Source organism: Lepus europaeus, chromosome X (genome assembly GCF_033115175.1).
Source record: "Lepus europaeus isolate LE1 chromosome X, mLepTim1.pri, whole genome shotgun sequence".
NCBI classification, from domain to species: Eukaryota; Metazoa; Chordata; class Mammalia; order Lagomorpha; family Leporidae; genus Lepus; species Lepus europaeus.
The window spans coordinates 109,798,797-109,813,185 of record NC_084850.1 but is presented as its reverse complement, the minus strand read 5'-3'; the positions used below and the strand labels follow the sequence as shown (position 1 = coordinate 109,813,185).

The window sequence follows — 14,389 nt, the reverse complement described above, 5'->3', positions numbered from 1 at the left end:
AAGCAATCCATCTTCCCCACACATAGGATCATGATGTATATAAGCCAATTATGGGGGCCAGAGCTGTGGCACAGCGGGTTAATTCCCTGGCCTGAAGCGCTGGCATCCCAAATGGGCGCCAGTTCAAGACCTGGCTGCTCCACTTCCGATTCAGCTCTCTACTATGGCCTAGGATAGCAGTAGAAGATGGTCCAAGTCCTTGGACCCCTGCACCTGCATGTGAGACCCAGAAGAAGCTCCTGGCTCCTGGCAATTGTGGAGTGAACCATCAGATGGAAGACCTCTCTCTCTCTCTCTGCCTCTCCTCTCTCTGGTAACTCTGATTTTCAAGTAATTAAATAAATCTTTTTAAAAAATAAGTGTTGTATGAAAGGAGAGGTTAGCACTCCCCTTGGCAAGGATGGAAGAGGCCTTGGGCCTTACAACAAGCATGCAGTTAAGGCATTGCCACCTACTGCGTGTCATCTAACCACTGTTTGGGGGAGGGGTCCAAAAAATAAAAAACTAAGAAAATAAGCCAGTTATGAGAATTTTCTTCTCTATTTTTCAGCTTGTAGGCAAGCTATGGCTATCACATGACCCAGTTCATTCTGGCCAATGAGATGTCTGGGAAGACTGGTGTGTTGGGAGCACAGTTTGGAAAAGTTTTTCTTCTGATACAAGAATACACAAGGCTTGCACAGCCATCCTTCCAGCTTCTCCTTGTCTGCATTTAGACTTGATGTCTATGGCTTCCCCTGTAGTTTGTGACCTCAAGGCCAGGTATTTAGAAAAGAGCACACTGGAGCTATCATCTTTCCTCCCAATCTGCTCCTTCTAAAAGTTGATAGTTCCGTGATTGTGCCTACATCCATCCAGGCACCCGGGCAAAGCCGAAGGACATTCCCCGTCCCTCCATCCTCCATCCTCCACCAAGCATCAAGGCTTATCCGTGTGACCTCTTCACTATCTCTTGAATCACTTCCCTCTCCATCACCACCACCATTGCTCAAGTTCAGACCTTCATCCCACCTCACCTTGATTGCTGCAACGGCCCCCAACTGCACTCTGCCTCCCCGCCGCACTCTCCAATCAGTCTTCCAGAAGTGAGCTGCAGCTTCATTTCTGAAATGCAAATCTGAGCAGGTCCTCTCTCTGCATAACATTCTTCAGTTGCTCCCCACGTTTCAGCTTAGGCTCCTTCGGATCTGACTTTTAATAGATCCTCCGGGTGTGGTTCCCATGTACTTACTTTTCCTACCATTCCCAGAAGGAATTTTCTATCCTCCAAAGGCATCGAATGCAACCCTTAGAATCGCCTTTGCTCTCTCTTAAGCTGTTCTGGATTTGTCCTTCTTTCTGATTCTCTTTGATAAATCCTATTTGACCTTTAAAACCCAGGTCGATATGCCACAGCTTCCTTTTTAAGAAGCCTTCCTTAACTCTCTTGTTCTGTCTACGTTTGATGTCCTCTTTTCTGTTCTTTCGTCTGCAATGTCAGCTTGCATAGTAACATGTACTTTCCAGCCATTTGTATGGCTAATGCTCATTTAGAGTCACTCACGTGCTTACCAAAGTTCATCATTCATCAATGCTTCGCATCTCCAACAACTTCCTTCTGGGTTTAATTCCTGGGTTCCATTTCTGAGGTAAAAAGCTCATGCAATTTTTTCGTAAGTGTAAATTCTCTCAGATTTTGTTTTAAAATGTCTGTATTTGTTTCACCTACACTTTCTTTTTACTGTTTGTTCGGAAGAATTTCAAACGTACAGAAAAATAGGAAAAAATAATGTAAGAAGCACGCATATTCTCCATCTGGATTTGGCAATTGTTAACATATGCCATATTTGCTTCATCTATTTTTCAAACATTTTAAAATAGATTACAGCGTCCTCACATTTTACCTGTGCAGGATATTTTTCTTGCGCCCGATCCCTTTCTACATACTGCTCTTTTCTTGAGAAGCTGATCTCCCTGTATTGGGTATCCACATTCTGTTGCCCTCTGGCTCTGGGTTGCATTTGCCCACTAGGAGGTTCCAATGGAAGATCAGGAGATGGGTCAAGAATTGAGAGTGGTTGTGTTTCTCTACCAAAGTCCACAGCGTCTCTCAGGTCCTGGTAACTGTTCTCTCCTCTCTCCCTTAAGACTCATGGTTATGAATCCTTAAAACTTCAACAGACAGTTGTCCCTCAGTATCAGTGAGACACTGGTTTCAGGATCCTATGCAGATACCAAAATCTGGATGCTCAAGTCCCTTATATAAAATGACATCACATTTGCATATAAACCAAGCAATCCTCCAGGATACTCTTTTTAAAAAATTTATTTATTTGTTTGAAAGTTAGAGAGAGAGAGAGAGATCTGTCATCCACTTGTTCACTCCCCCAAATGGCCACAACAGCAAGAGCTGAGCAGATCTGAAGTCAGGAGCTAGGAGCTTCTTCCAGGCCTCCTGTGTGGTTTCAGGGACCCAAGTACTTGGTCTATCCTCCACTGCTTTCCCAGGCACATTAGCAGGCAGCTGGAATGGAAATGGAGCAGCCAAGACTCAAATCGGGGCCCATGTGGGATGACAGTGTTGAAGGCAGTGGTTTTACCCACTATGCTACAGCACTGGCCCCCCTCCAGTATAGTTTAAATCATCTCTGGATTAGTTATGATACCTAATACAATGTGAATTCTATGCAAATTGTCATTGTACTGCATTGTCTATGGAGTAATGTCTCTTAAAGCCCTTTTACCTCAGAAGAGTGCCACATACACACACACACACACACACATATACACACTCACCCATATCCCTTTCTTTTCAGGTTAAACATTTTGATCAAGAATACTTCATAGGCAATGCTTCCTATTTCATATTACATCATAGCAGGAGGCACTGTTAGTAATGCTGAGCTTGATTGCTGTCATCCTCACTTGGAAGTGATAGCTTAGGTGGGTATAGAATTCTGAATTAACAGCTATTTTCTGTGCCCTTTAGCCATTGTTTCTTCTGGCCACTATCCATGCTGCTTCAAAATCTGCTGCTGGCACCCAATTATTGCTGCTTATAATTTTCATTTTTCTTTGGGCTGTTTTTGAGATTTCCTCTTTGTCTTTGCTACTCACTATGGTGTACCTAATTGTAATTTAATGTTCTGTACTATCAGGACTCACTGTGCTTTTGAGGCTTCATGGATTTCATTAATTCTGAAAAGGTTTCTGCTATTAGAGAACTTTTCTATTTTTAGCTATACCCCTACATTTTTTATTCTCTACTTCTAGAGTCTTTCTTACACATGAGGGACCTTTAAAAAGTTCATGGGAAATACATATTGTGAAAAAGCTACACATGGGTTTCAAAATTATTTTCCACCAAGACAAACTTACCTCTTGATTCCTTTTTTCCACAAACTTTTTGAAGTACTCTCTTATATGTTGGACCTTCTCATTACACTCTCCATGTTCTCTAACTCTCTTTTGTTTCTCATAACTTTATCTCACTGTATAATGTTGACGTTTCCTTTAGCTCTACCTTGAGGTCCCCAAATCCTCAGTTAGGCTTTGTCTGTTAATCTTGTTTAACTTATTCATTGGAGTTTTAATTTCAGTAAACCTTTTATGTTTCATTTGCAGAAACTCTGTTTGCTTCTTTTTGGAATGGATCTGCTTTTTCCTATATAAAATCATATCCTTTTATTATGATTTATTTTTCCTTTATTTATTTAATCATTTAAATTTATTTACTTTACAGGCTCACTCAGTTGTACTACTGCCTCAAATTCTTAAGATGCTTACATTTTCATTGGCTTATTTGTTTTTCTGCTGACTCTCATGGTAATTCATGTCTTCATATGGTTAGTAATGTTTTTTTATTGGGGAATCTTTTTCATTAAGTTCTTTTGGGTGGTTGAATGGAAGTCTTGTTTCTCCTTGGTATGCGGCAACATTGCTACAGAAGAGTTTTGCCTTTGCTTTCTACCAGCTTTTGTATAATATTATGGAGTGGGAAACTCCTATATCATACATATAGCATAAATTCAGATTCCGTGGGACTTTGAATTCCTATAGAGGGCTTTACACTTGCTACCCAGAGAAGAAGAAATTGGCTAGTATCCTGGACTGATGGCAAAATTTCCCCTACCTTTCCTCATTCTCACAAGGCATCAAGCTTCTGTAAATAGCTCAGTCTCAGCTCCCCTGTGGTGTGAAGGCCCAAGATCACATCTTCTGACCCCATGTCTCTGCTCAAACAGGGATCCCTAGTTTCTGAGGCCTATATTGTTCCTGATCAAACTCCCTGGATGCTGCAACATCAGTTCATGAGCTTATTATTCTGGCTTAAATTTTATTTGACACTGGCACCTCAGGAGTTATTTCTTTCATTTCTAGCCTGTACTAATTTTGTAATATTGCATTACTGCATTTATTCAACTTTATAGATATTATTGCTATTTTCTGCTTAATTGATTGTCTGGACATCTAGGCCATAAGCACTTTGAGGGAATCATCTGTGACAGATCCAACTCCATATTCCATAGATGTAGCAAATTTTCTGGGTGCTCCGTAAATATTTTTAAGTTTTGGAGTGAATACATTCAATTACAATTCTGATGTCTGGTGTTTTCCTAGGCATGAATTTATGATTCAGATTTTCATGTGTGAGTTTGTCATTAATCCCCTTTGACCATAGAGTACCATAAAGTCTGGATACTGACTTTATATTTTTTATTTATTCTATTTTGGAAGAAAACATTTTATCCACATATTATGTATGTTCCATTACCACCATCTTTGTTGTCTTATTATTTGTTAGTATACTATAATGTATTTGTTAATTCAATTTAGCCTAAAAAGGAATAGTAATAAAAGGCTTTCCTGTCGGTTACGGAAAGGACCACTGGTGTGAGCTCCAGGAACAAGGAGGGTTCAGATCTCACAAAATGCCAAGAGCAGGCAATGGGCCCCAGCAAGTCTGCTGTGAACTGGGACCAGGAAGGACAACCCAGGGACTGAGGCGCCCACTCTCTCTTTCAGGGCACACATGGCATCTTTCACCCTGGACTCTCTGAGAGACTCTTCCCTGCTCCTTCTCCCTCTACCAGCCTTCCTTCATGTCTACACTGTGCGTAGCCTGTCAGAGCCACCCCAGGTCTGAATCTGCACACCCCGGCATATTTCAGTATCTGCCACAGATGGCAACCAGAACTCTCCTTTTGCTTCACATTTGCTAGGGAAGGAATCAGATTGGTTGAGCACAGCATATGGAAGCCTACTCAGACATCGCCACCACCAATACCTTAAGTCAGGAGCCACCTGTTGTCTGGGCAACTCTGGAACAGGAACAGGGCATGGTTCCCTGGCCTGCTGCCCACTCAACAAGGTACAGGCACAGGAGAGCTGTGTCTAGCGTGCCTGCCCAGAACAGTCTTTCTGCCTAAAACAAGTCAGAATATGAATAATATAAGAGCTGAAGAAACTCAGTATGGGTTTGTAGAATGAAGGCATGCATCAAGGTGCACATAGGAGGAACCAGAAAGGATTGGGTGGGGGGATTCAGCAGGTATCTCCGAAGGAGAATCACAATGTTGTTCCCAGCAGCATCAATGAGCTAGGTTAGTCTGAATTAAAACATCAATCTACGGGCTGGTGTTGTGGTGCAGCTGGTTCAGTCGCCACCTGTGACATCAGCAGTCCATATGGGTGCTGGTTTGAGTCCTGGCTGTTCCACTTCTGATGCAGCTCCCTGCTAACGTGCCTGTGAGCACAGCAGAAGATGGCCCAAGTGCTTGGGCCCCTGCACTCATGTGGGAGACCCGCATGGAGTTCCAGGCTCCTGGCTTCATCCTGACCTTGTCTGGGCTGTTGCGGACATTTGGGAAATGAAGCAGCAGATGGAAGATCTCTACCTCTGTCTCTGCCCCGGTCTCTCTCTCTCTCTCTCTCTCTCTCTGTAACTCGGCCTTCCAAAAATATACATCTTTAAGAAAAAAAAGACATCAGTCGAATCTCACCTGCCCCCACCCCCACCCGGGACCCTTAGCACATCTACTCCAAAACTTTGAGGCACCTGATCTTGTAAAAGCTGGAATGCGACATAAGCCAGAGAATCAGAGACTACTTAACAGGATGGCACCCTAGAGGCTCTTATGGGCTTATTTCATTTGCTTCATATTTTGTTATTTGTGTAAATGTCTGTCTCCTCCAATAAATGTTAGAGTCATTGAATGCCAGAAATGTGTCTCATATGACATCTATTTCTCTAAAGTACCAAGTATCTTGTCTTGCTCAGAGAGAGAGAGAGAGAGAGAGAGAGAGATCCTGTCTGATAGTTCACTCCCCCAAATACCCGTAATGATCGAGGCTGGGGTGGGGACCAGAACTGGTTTCCCACATGGGTGGCAGGAACCCAGTGACTTGAGCCATTACCACCGTGTCCCAGGAAGCTAAAACAGGAGTCAGGAGCCAGAGCTAGGTATTGAACCCAGGCCCTCAAATATCACAAGCAGTTATCCTGACTAGCATCTTAAACACTAAACCAAACATCTATCACTGTTCTGAAGGCTCCTGAGACCTCATCAACACTGCACCAGCTTTGCTGTTTATCTACCTCCTCTGGGACACCTGTGACTATACAAGCCCATGGCTACTACTGGCATCTGGAGGTCACTGGTGGGGACAGAAGCTGTGTCCGCGCAGAAGCGAGTCCCAGGCGAAGTGACCATGGAGTCTCGACCCCAGCACACTGGCATTGGCCCCTGGCCTTCCTTATCTAAGGGTGCACTTCCACGCTGCCTGGAAGCCGGGCAGCCCCTTCCACAGACACGTGCACACACACGACCTGGGACCTACCGCCTGCTGTCTGCCCTCGTTCCTCTCACTGCTCGTGAGTCCTGCTTCCCCAGGGCCTCTTTTGCCCCGTTCCCTGCCGTCCCCCACCCTCCATCCATAATCTTCCATCTCTCTACTCTCCCCTCTCTCTGCCTTCCCAGGTGACAAATAAGTCCCCTGGTAGAACGTGCATGCGAGCAGGAAAGAAGGGAGAATGTTCCCTCGCCTGCCAAGTTATATGTGCGCATTTTTATCAAAGCCATTGGAAGATGCCCTGCTTTTCTCCTACTGAGAAGAAAGAATCCAGTGACATGCATCCATCTTAGTTTGATTCTTCTGGATGCGGAACCAGAGTCTAAGACTTGGACACAGCTCATTCATCTGGGAGGTGGTCTCAGGGGCCCAGAGAGGGAGCAGGGAAGGGGAGACAAGAGGGTGAGGGAGCCTCTGTGAGTGTGTGTTAAGGTTGCTGCCCCAGGCAGCCAGGGTGTGCCCCTGCTGGGGCACCCTGAGAGGCACATTGAATGCTTCTGAATTTGTCTACCTGAAAGAAGGCAGGTGGGAGCATTTGCCCCTGGCTTCTGTCCTGCATTGGTTGAAGATGGCCCCTGCACTCTGGAGCAGTCTTGGTAACCTTGCACTTCTGGGTCAAGTTCATGCACTAGCTGGGTGTGTGTGTGTGTGTGTGTGTGTGTGGTGACTGCAGTGGCAGACAGAAAATGGAAAGACCAATGGGCTGAGCCTGACTTGGAATGCTGCCAGCTGGAAGCGAGGCTAAGCCTGCAGCAGACTGAGTGCTGCTAGCCGAGTCTCACTGGAAGGTGTGACACGCACACCGCAGCGTGTCTGATACCACGCCACAGGCCACGGGGGAAGCGTGTGACTGCTGGTGTCGCAGAGATTGTAGGTGGAGCGCACGCAGAGAGTAGGAGAAGCACCTGCCTGAATATCCAGGAGGGTAGACATGGTCCCCTTACGCCGCCTGTTCCTTCTCAAAGCAAAAGCAAGTCTCGGCCCAGAGTTTATTGGACACACTTGCGCCCTGCCTGGCGTCCTGCAGTCTGCCTCTACCATCTCGCCAGGTCGGCGAGTTTGGCTGGATTCCGAGCTGACGCGGTGCTGCCAGCAACCCAGATTCCAAGGCTCCGTGTGCTCCTGGGATCATCCTCATCCAAACTAGCTCATGGCCTGGTCAGAGGAGCCGCAGAGGGGGCCCGAAGGGCTCCCTGTGAACTGCCCATCCCTGCCCTTCCTGACGTGCAAAACTTTGGGCCAGCCCGAGACTGCACCAGGAGCCCCCTGCTCTCTGGGTGCGACGGCAGGTCCTGCTCTATCAGTCCGGGCGGCTTCAAGCTGGGTGACTGGAAACTGCCATGCTTTCTATTTATTTATGAAATTTGTAAGTGTGGAAATTAGCCTTAGAAGTTGTAGACCCGTTACTATTAGCTTTATCGTCCTCCTAAGACATACCCTGAGGACTCCTCCTGATTGAATCCTATTGTGCTTTGCAATAAACCCATAATTGATAATGCCACGGAGCTTTAATATGGATGGAGAAATGAAATCTAGAAAGTAAATACATTCAGAATTTTGCTAGCAGGCTGAATTTAAAACTGATTTTCTGAACCTACCAGGATTATTCCTCCTCAATAATGATTTAATTTGAGTGAGCCACCCTGAGAGCTCTTGGGGGTGCGTGGGGGGCGGACAAGTGTAGCCTGGTTTCTCACAGGGGCCCCTTAAAGAACTTTATCCCGCATTTGGCACCGGTAAGTTTGCAAAGATAAAATTAAACTCGGAAATTATACATGATGGACCAGTAAATAACACAGGCACCCGGGCCCCGGCTGCTGCGCCAGTGTCTTGATGCAATCACCTGTCACTAACGCTGCCAGCACAGGGACGCTGATTCGGTTCGCTTCTACCAGGCAAGCAATTACGCTGTGTTCCTACACGATCCAGGCAGCAGCAGGGAGGGCCAGGTCGGAGGAAAAGGGGGCCGTTTTCTGACCTCCTGGCCTGGCAGCCGCCATGCAAGCTGCGGGTGCTGGGAGACCCTCTGTAGGTAGTTCTTCTGCCGCTTCTTGGCAAAACAGAACCCTCCTGGACCCCCTGCAGAAATTCATTTCATGCATCTCTTAATAGCCTCGCAGGGAGGCAGCAAGGCAGCACCCAGACCATCAGCTTTTTCGGGATCACATTGCTCCAAAGAAAAGGTGGGCGCTCAGCTATGCGGCCACTGGGATTGTGTCGCCCAAAGTGTGGATTCTGGAGGTGCACGGGGCCTGAGATCCACTCCCACCTTTGCCATTTGCTAATGGTGTGACCTTGAGCGATTGCGTCACCTCCCTGGACCTCAGGTCCTTGATTTGAGCAGTGAGCTGTGGCAGGGTCAGTTGCGCGGGAAGCCTACTCTGAGCTGGAGATCGGCACATTGGTAGGCATGAGGGTGTGCCGTGGGGATCAACACACACAGAAGGGGAGAGGGGATGGGGCCGAGGAAGGAGTGAGAATGCGATGGGCTCTCACCAAAGGCTCCCGTAGCACCTGTCTGCCCACCGCCCCGTTCCAGAGAGCACTGACCCTGCAGTACCCCTCCATGTATCAGGCATTGATGAGGGCTGCCAACGCTCTTGGAGGGAGGCATTCCTAAGAGGATGAGAGCTTCGGGCCATCTGCAAACAGCCATCCCAGCAACAGAGGAATCCTTCTTCCTCCAAAGACAGGGACGCGGCAGTTCCACTGCAGAGATGGAGCAAAAGCGCCGCCTTCTCGGGCTTGGGGGCTCAATGTGCCAACAGTGCTTAGCGCCCGCACAATGCAGCCGCCCTGGGTGCGTTAGCTATTTGGATTACGAAGTACTTTGACCTCTCCCCTTTTCAAGGCCCCTGCGCAATCGCCATCGGCAGTAACACTGTGGGCAGGTTTATGGGGAACGTGCGCAAGAGTGTGAGGGCAGATGTTGCGAAGTGCCAGGCTTTTGTTCTGCGTTCTGCCGGCCTCTGTTTATTCTCAACACTCACCGGCGGGCGGCGAGAAGCAGGCTCTGAGGGGTGGAGGAGGGGCCGCCCCTGGTGGAGAGGGCATGTCCCCTTCCTCTACTCGTCCAGGCTAACACAGCTAGGCTAAGGCCATAACGCAGTGCCGCAGACTGGGGTGCTTACCCAAGAGACACATGTGGCTTCTCTGGTCTGGAAGCTGGAAGTGCAAGCGCAAAGTACCTGCAGGGTGGACTTCTTCCAAGGCTTCTTTCGTCGGCTGGTGGCTGGCTGCCCTCTCGACGTGTCCTCACGCGGCCATGTCTCTGGTTTCTGTCCCTTGTCTCCTAAGGACAGCAGGCCTATCTGATTAGGGACCACCTCCACGGCCCCATCTTAACGTAAAGACCGGATTGCCAGCTGCAGTCACATCTGGAGGTCCTGGGAGTTAGGGCTCCCATACAGGACGGTGGAGCGGCACACAGAATCCTCCCACACTTCTATGGGGGAGGGGCTGGACATCCCTTCCACACCCCAGCCTCCTGCCAGATGCTCACCTGGCTGCACTGCCCCCCTGCCACCCCGCTTTGCCATTCCAATCAAAGCTGATCCATTTGCCGCCCTCTTTCCTCAGAGCTATGCTGAGTGCCTGCTTTGCTTACGGCCGAACACCAAATTCTACTAAGGTGTAAACGGGTGAGCAACCTACTCAGGACCCGATTTGTATTTTTACAGTGAAGTCACTTTAGGGAAGGCCATTTCCTGTGCTCTGGGTGACTTTTGCTGGCAGGAGGATACTAAGACATTTTGGAGCTTCTGAAGGTTTTGACTTACGGACTACATCATGCTGAATTGTAGCCACCTAGCCCAGGGCTATGCAGATTTCCCTGCGTGCAGGAATCTTGTTAAAATGGAGTTCCTGACTGCGGAGTTTTGAGCCGAGCCTGACGTGCTGCGTGTCTAACCAGTTTCCAGCTTCTGTTACTGCCGCTGACCCATGTGCCTCACTTGGAGGAGCCAGTGCCCATACCACGTGTTTTAACTTCAAGATGTCCCCAGGGATCAGCTCTGTTTTGGGGTCACGAAGCTCACAACGCTGCAGGCAGTTTCTAGAGAGAAGGGACCTTGGAGCCCCCTGTCCCATGGATCACAGTCCAGACTCCTGTCCTTTAGTGTGGGCTGGGGGAGGGAACACCTGAGCAGCAGGAGCAAAGGCCTGGGAGAAAGGCCAGTCTCTGGGCTGTAGAGGTTGTAGCGACTATTTAATGAGATCAAGCAGTATCCCCAAGGGCAGGGACTGTGTTGTGAAGTCTACCAAAATCCACATGGGCTCAAAGCAAGTAGAGATGCTGAGGGGCCATGAATTGGCAAGCCCCAACGACAGGCTCATCACTGCGGGCAGAGTGAGCATTGGAGGAGAGCAGGCCAGCAGCCACTTGAAATAGGCGAGTGCTGTGAGCTGTGTGGGTGGCCCAGCTCAATGTAAGGGCCATGAGCAGATAGACGTCCCCCTATGGTCAGCATGTTGGGAACAATTTTGCAATCAAACCCCAACTGTTATGTAATAAGTCATTTACTTTCTCAGTTTTATTTAATAAAGAACTATTAAATGATAAAGCTGGGCTTCTGATCAGGACAGTCTGAAGTCTGCACATATTTCTGCCAAGGAAGAGATTATTCTAGGCCAAAGCAAAGGTATTTGATTGCTAGTTGCTGGGTGGGCTTCTCCGAGACAAACCTGGGGACAACCATCCAGACTGCAGCAATCTGGTAACAGTTGGCACAGTCCCATTACCCACCTCATCAGTGTCCTGGGTCAAGCTGACACAACTGACTTAGTTCAAGATGATAAAGGTTGTGTCCAGAGAAGGCGAGGGAGGATTCTTTGGTTCCTGTTGTAAAAGGAAAGACAAGGCAGAGGTGGGAGGGCAGGACCAAGAGCAGTCCGGACCCCTCCCTGAACCAAATGAGAGACATTTCTTTAAGCCCTATATTTCCAGATGCTAAAGAGAAGGAATTATCTGGAAGAATTCAGTTCCATTCAATAAATGTTGATTAAGCCTCTGCTTTGAGTGAGTCGAGAACTTCAGTAGACTCTGGAAGATAACCAGCCCAGGCTCCCCCATCCCCCACACCAAATGTAAGCCTTGAACTGGCACTGAGCCCACCTACAATCACATGACCTCAGGACACAGAACTGTTTGGTGAGCTTTATACTTTCTTTTAAAAAAATGTTTATTTGAAAGACAGAATTACAGTGAAGGAGGGAAAGACACAGAGAGATCTTCTGGTTCACTCTCCAGATGACTGCAACAGCCAGCACTGGGCCAGGCCAAAACCAAGAGCCAGGAGCTTCAGCTGGGTCTCCCATGTGGGTGGCAGGGGCCCAAGGACTTGGGCCATCTTCTGTTGCTGTTCCCAGGCCATTAGCAGGGAGCTGGATTGGAAGTGGAGCAGCTGGGACACACACCTGTGCCCACATAGGATGCCAGCATCGCAGGCAGTGGTTTTACCCACTACACCACAATGCCAGTCCTTATACTTTCTTCTAAGATTTGTCTTGATATTAACACAAAATTTTACTCTCCACCTATGCGTTCGCCAACCTCCCACACATTTTTAATCTATTGTATTACAGCCACTCCTATTTCCAATCCACTTACTCACCACCTACCCATCAATTCATCTGTTCACCTGCCTTTCATTCATCCTCCCACCCACTTGCCTTCCATTCAACATCTGTATACCTTCTGACCATCCATTCAATCACATGCCTTCCATTCAACATCTGTATACCTTCTGACCATCCATTCAATCACATGCCTACTATTTGCCCATCAGCCACTCCCCACCATCCTTCCTTTTATTCACCACCCACCTAGCCACTCACTCACCAACTCACTCATCTCCCATCTACCCATGTAGCCTACCCACCACCTATATACTTCTCCATCCTTCCACCCACACACCATTCTCCCAGCACCCAACCATCTGTTTACATATCTATTCAATTCTTCATTCATCCAACATTTATTGAAATACACAGTGGTGAGTTAAGTCCCAGTCTGTATCTTCTGGAAATTCACAGTTGAGCATATGAAAATAATGCCATTTAGTAAACACTTTACTAGAGAAATGAAGCAGGAAAAAATCATGATTAACCCACTGGTAGCATCACAGAAGGATCCCCAGATGAAAGGACATTGAACCTGGTCTGGAAGACACCTTGGGTTTCACCAGTCATTCCTGGCAGAGGGAATTTCCAAGCAAGGGTTTATAGGTATGAAGGAACACTCAAGTTTTAGGAGCAGCTGTGAACAGCTGATACTTAAAATGATGGGGATGGAGAAGAGGCTGGTAGGCAACGAGGTTGGCTCAGTTATCTGGGGCCAGTTTTGAGAAAGACCTCGTGTCCCACATTAATATGGAAGTTTAACTTTATTCCAAAAATCCAGCGTCATCAAAGTGTCCTGACCATGATTTGTGCTACAGAATAATCTCTGGTGACAGTCATTAAGCTGAGACAGAGGAAAGAGACCAGAGGCAGAAAAACCAGTTAGAAGGCAATTACATTATTCTAGATAAGGGACTGACAGGGATCTGGCTGTAGGAGTAGAAAGGAGATGACAAAATTTGAAAACAATTTAGGTGGCTGAGTCATTTGCATTAGTGGAACTGAGGTTTCTACTGGGAGCTATAGAGTTGACGATGAGGTCACTTGCTGAGATGCACACCTGAGCAGGGGAATCAGCAGGTGAAGCCAGAGGAGGAGAGAAGCAATGAGCTAGAGCTCGCCTGAGCAACACACAGGTGGATGTGGAATACTGGCAGCAGGTGGGTACTCAGCCCAGAGCTCACAAGAGGTACCGTTTGGGTGTTGGGTTTGGCTGTAGACATTAAGTGTGTAGAAATAAATCAGAGGGGGCAAAACAGAATGCTGGGTAGCATCAGTCTTGGGGTGACAACAGAGAACACTGAACAATGGAAACTGAGAAAGAGGAATTGAAGAAAAGGGAGACAAGGAAACTGGAGCCCCAGATATCAGGTTGGGAAGAGATTTTTTTCATAAGCATTGTCAATATTTTGTGTGCTATTCTTGCTATTTAGCTTTCTATTTTGAAATAATTTTAGACTTACTGAAAAATGTCATAAATAGTGTGACATTCCCATATAACCTTTGCTCCACTTTCCATGATGTTAATGCCTTACATAACCATAGCATATTGAATCAGAGCCAGAAAATTAGGGTGGGCACTGTGGAGCAGCAGGTTAACTGCCACTTGCGGTGCCAACATCCCACATGAGAGTGCCTGTTTGAGTCCTGGTCGCTCTGCTTCCAATCCAGCTCCCTGCTGAGAAGCCTGTAAAGCAACGGATGATGGCATACTTGGGCCCCTGCCACCAACATCGGAGATCTGGATAGAGCTAAGGACTCTGGCTTCAGTCTGGCCCAGTCCTGGCTGTTGCAACCATTTAGGGAGTGAACCAGTGGATGGAAGATTCTCTCCACCTCCCTCCCCCCCAAATAAGTAGATATTTTAAAAAACCAGAAAAATAATATAATTACAGTACTACCAGCTAAGCTACTAATTCATGCGTGCTCACCAATTTTT

At 47.3% G+C, this 14,389-nt stretch overlaps 1 pseudogene; it reads left to right on the top strand.

The window, feature by feature from the left end:
* The first annotated feature begins 359 nt into the window (after positions 1-359).
* Positions 360-478, top strand: LOC133753929 (U6atac minor spliceosomal RNA; annotated as a pseudogene).
* The last annotated feature ends 13,911 nt before the right edge of the window (positions 479-14,389 follow it).